The following is a 5,019-nucleotide window of genomic DNA, read 5'->3' on the forward strand; positions in this document are numbered from 1 at the left end:
GCGTTTCCAATTGGCGTCAGTTGGCACAGAGGAGAAACGACTGGCGTGCTTTGCTGAACTCGGCCAAAATGGCTTAGGCGGTTACAGCGCCAAAAAAGAAGAAGAAGGAGAAGAAGAAGATGTTATTAAATTCTATTAGGCCTTTAGTAAGATATTTCTATCGTTTTTTTTACTGAATTTCGAAAGAAAATGAGTTAGGGCCTTTCTATATTAAGGTAACGATACATATTTGCATGCTTGTAAATAAAAAAAAGAAGAATTACACCCAAAATCTACTGCGAAAATATTCGTTTTACTGCGTTGTTTTTTTAAATTCGCTGCGTTTTACGAATTTTCAAGCCCCTGGTGATAATACATATTCTCTCACTTCAGGATCTAAAACGCTCGTTTCTGATATTCACTTGTTTCTTTCGTCGTAAAAATATTATATCGACCTGTAAAGAGAAAAGGTGTTCGTGTCTTCTTTAAAGTATCACTTAAGGTTCTCTACAGTATGCCCGAAAGACTCAAATGCGGTGTTCGAATCCCTATCAGATAAACAAAATTTAGTGTTGTTGCAAATTCCGTAAAAGCTGTTTAGCAGTTATGGTACATTAAAAAAATTTTACGACTATAAAACATTAGGCCTCTTACGACATTTTGTGAATCTTTTCCCATGTCTTTTTAAATACAAATTCTAAAAATAGCTTTCTTTATTGTCTTTGCTATTCGTATTATCCTTAGTTTTCCTGAGGAGTAAATACAAATCTAAAGTTTAAGACACCAATTCAATATAAGCCTCGTTTTCATCTCTGAATTGCTTTAGCTCATTTCTTCGACATTTCAGCGCTTTTCTTGACAATGTCAAGCTATTTTTCTCTTTCGATTGGTTAAAATCCCCTTGAGTAGGGATTTTTGTTCAAGAGAAAAAGGAATTTTTTCGAACGTAGTCTGCGCATGTGTGACATAAATGTATGTAGGAAAGGCCAATTATAAATGACAGTATGGGAAGATGTTTAGTTGTGTCATTAAAGGCATGCATCTGAGTGTATTAGTTTACGTGTACGAACAAAGATCTGCTGGAATCAATGAAAACATTGCAATGAGCTACATAAAAACTTTAGTGCATACAATTTTAATATGAAGTAATAAAATACAGTATTAATTTGAACAAAACAACCAAAAGTTTTTAAAGGAAGTCAAATGTAATAAGTAGTGGTGATTTTAAATAGTGGTGATTTTAAATACTTTACTAATGCCATGTGAGTACATATACTGTGGCTAACTATATGCAAGCAATACGAACACGGATACATTGTATATTTTAAGGGGTAGTTTTTCCCAAAACTGCTTGTGGGGCCCATACCGATAGCAAAGGCAATGAAAAATTTAAAAATTAAGCAAATAGTGACATTTCCACACATTAAACCGCAACTATTTTATGTGATTGTATCGTGCGTTTCTTATGATATTGCCCTCTTTGAAAGTTAATTTCAATTCCAAACAACATGTCAAAGATCCTAACCAATGGGTGTGCCAATTATCGATGAATGAGAAAGAGCACTTACAGGCATTAAAGATTTTTGGCATATTTTTATATAGAGTTGTATTAAATCCCTAATATCATCTTTTAACGAAATATTTGACGAAATAGTCATTTGGCATATGAAACAGTTCTGAATGTGCTTTGTTGTGAAATCTCTATAATTAACTTTATACCCAAAAATTAAACGGTCTAATTTTGCAAAACACAAAAATAAACGAAGTTTAAAGCTCAAAATAAGATATTCTGCTTAACCCTTTCGCGACAGCAAATATGTTCCTCCAAATTAGGCAATGCACCGAAGTTTAGCTGAATCACTAAAGCTTTAACATTTAAGTAGCATGCTTTTGCCGCCTTCTTTGAATAATAATGATTTCCACAAACGACCGATTCGAATGAAAACTTTTTTCAGCAGAATAAATCAGTATTATTCTATAATTATAAATGCAAGTACAAATAAATATATATTCGTATTTACACATTACACATAGTAATACAGTATATATACCTATGTATACATATATTTTATATATCGTGTACGTAAATTGTGTTTTACATAAAAAATCATCTCTAAAACTTTCTAAGAACATTTTTTAAGTTGCGTTTTAGGACGACTTTTTTTTCTAAGGCCTGGTCTTGCTTGATAGTATTTGTTGATTGCAATTCGAAACTACGATATTGGGGGTTTTTGATAAATATTTATTATTTTTAAAACAAGAACACAAATTCTTGTTGTCATGTTGAAATGCCGTGAGCAAGCCGTTAGGTTTTCGTAGCTTGCCATGCGTAAGTATCCTATAAAGAAATCTTCCAGTACCAAACGGCTGCAGCTCTGGTGAGATTACGGGGGTTGTCCCAGAAGTACCCGATCTAACAAAGAAAACACAAAAATTTTGGGAAAAAATATATTTATTTTTCAACATAATCTCCTTTCAGCTCTATACACTTTTCCCAGCGATGCTCAATAAATTCGATACCCTTTTTATAATAAGAACTGTCTTGCTCCTCAAAATAGCCATTAACTGCCGACATCATTTCTTCATCGTTAGAAAATCTTTGATCACGGAGCCATTTTTTGAAGTTGGGGAACATAAAATAGTCCGAAGGGGCTAAATCTGGTGAATAGGGTGCATGAGGAAGCAACTCAAACATTAATTCACTAAACACTCAATTGAAACCTCTTCACGACACTTTTTTTGATCGAGTGTGAGCAAATGCGGCACCCATCTTGGACACAGCTTTCTCATTTCCAAATCTTCAGATAATATGCGATGTACCGTACTTTTTGAAATGCCTACTATATCTGCTAGCTCGCGCACTTTCAGTCGACGATCACCCATTACCGCTCTGTGGATTTGCTTCACCATTTCTGGTGTCGTCACCTCATTTGGTCGACCACTGCGATGCTCGTCTTGGCAGCTCGTACGGCCTCGTTTAAACTCTGCTACCCAATATTTTACTGTTGTAAACGAAGGGGCAGACCCGCCCAAAGTAGAATCTATTTCAGCTTTTATATAGATAGGCTGAGGCCTTTCAAATAAAAGTATTGTATCACATATCGATGACCAATTTTTTCCATTTTCACAAATTCACTCAAAACGATCACTGCTGACGGCTGCCAAGCATATACTAAACAACGTGGTGTCTTCAAACTTGAAACATATGCTTTATAGATTGTGTACTTTTTAACACAGTGATATTTTTCAAAAAACTACCTCCATCTCTGGGTACTTTTGGAACCACCCCCGTATAATCGTGAATATGTAGTAAGCGTTAGTTTTCTTTTCAATCCAAACAACTGCTGAATTAAACTCTCTTATTTAGAGTTTGCAGTAAAAATTACGAGTAACAAGGATTGAAACTGAAAATCTAATTTGTACATGGGTTGGTGAATTCTGCTGTACATTTCCTTAGCACTTAAACCCTTATTTTTGTGGCATATTTTCGGGTGCATTAGAAATCACTTACTATTGTTGCGCCGAGTTTTGTGACTTTGTTAGAATATGTTTGGTACAAACACAGGGTTGCATATCTCATATTTATTTATCTAAGTCTATGAATTTCAATCCTTACAGACTATTTATGAACAAATGTAACTTAGCACAGACTATGAATATACATTTTATATATATTTCAATAAAACTATAATACAGAATTCAGAAGATTCAAAAAAGCAATACTTGAAAGGGAAAAATCCAGATCAAAATTGCTATTCAGGAAATTCAATTCACGTAAAGCGCGAGTAATGGGGGCATTACTGGCGTACTTAGTTTTAAAGTTATCCACATAAAAAGGTTAGAAGTTCCGAAGAGTTCGCTGGGGAACATTAAATCGAATCCTTTCCAACAAGTAAAGACAACACTGACTCCAGTTATGATATAATGAGTAAAGGACAGGCACAGTATAGACCTGCGAGTTTCTAAGGACTTGCGACTTATAAGCATGAGACGAGCAGAATAGGATGGTATGGGATCCATAAAGTTTAGAGACCGAAGTGCAAACTTAAGAAAAATTTAGTGTACACGTTCTATTCTATTGTAAGCTTGCTGGCTACTTGGTCTCCAAACAAAAACACCATATTCTAAGTGTGACCTAACAAACGATACATAGAGTAACTTGACGGTATAGGGATCAAAAAATTTAGAGGCATTGCGTCTTACGAAATCCAACATGGAGAAGGAAGTGATATAATTTATGTGGTTGTGAAAAGAGAATTTATTATCAAAAATGATGCCAAGGTCCTTAATCTCACTAACACTGAAGATCACATGTCGATATATTGTTCGTAGCAGGAATACTGTTGGATATTTTCGCGTAAGTCATTTGAAAGCACTTAGACAGGTTAGGGTTAGACAGGACAAGTAAAGTCTATCAATATCAGTTTGAAGGTTGATGGCATCTTCTGCGGTCTTAATCACTGAGAAAATCTTTAAATCATCAGCATAAAGCAAAAATTTAGAAAATGAAAAGCAGCTTGTGATATCATTAATAAATACTACAAATAGGAGTGGTCTCAAGACACTACCTTGTGGGACTCCAGAGATGGCAACAGAGGGGGTTGATAAAATACCATCAAATGTAACAACACAACGTCTGTTGCATAAGTAAGAGTTTATCCATAGCAGAAAAGCAGAGTGAACGCCAAGAAAAGCAAGTTTTTTAATTAAGATTCTGTGAGAGACTTTATCGAAAGCCTTCGAAAAGCCAGTGTAAATACAGTCGACCTGAAAACCAGCCGAGAAAGACTCAATGTAGTATTCATTGAAAACAGCTAGATTCGATACTGTAGATCTATTGGCGACAAACCCATGCTGATTTGGGCAAACTAAAGATTTAACCGCAAAGCTCAACTTTGGATTGACTGCGTGTTCAAAGGTTTTTGAGATAGTCGAGAGCTTAGAAATGGGCCTATAATTCCTAACGTCATTTTTATTGCCACTCTTAAAGTGAGCTTCCATGCCTCAATGAAACTTCCAGACGATAAAGATTTATTGAAA

General features: G+C 35.0%; 1 protein-coding gene across 5 annotated transcripts in view; it reads left to right on the plus strand.

The window, feature by feature from the left end:
- The first annotated feature begins 1,013 nt into the window (after nucleotides 1–1,013).
- Nucleotides 1,014–5,019, plus strand: part of LOC118745662 (tau-tubulin kinase homolog Asator-like) — a 570,828-nt gene continuing 566,822 nt past the window's right edge. For all 5 annotated transcript variants that reach the window (XM_036479218.1, XM_036479223.1, XM_036479220.1 and 2 more), the window contains exon 1: nucleotides 1,014–1,241. The gene's annotated coding sequence lies outside the window, so the exon portion shown is untranslated. The remainder of the gene's footprint in view (nucleotides 1,242–5,019) is intronic.

The sequence above is a fragment of the Rhagoletis pomonella genome, unplaced genomic scaffold (assembly GCF_013731165.1).
Source record: "Rhagoletis pomonella isolate Grant_MI unplaced genomic scaffold, Rhpom_1.0 Rhpom_scaffold_00009, whole genome shotgun sequence".
Taxonomy (NCBI): Eukaryota; Metazoa; Arthropoda; class Insecta; order Diptera; family Tephritidae; genus Rhagoletis; species Rhagoletis pomonella.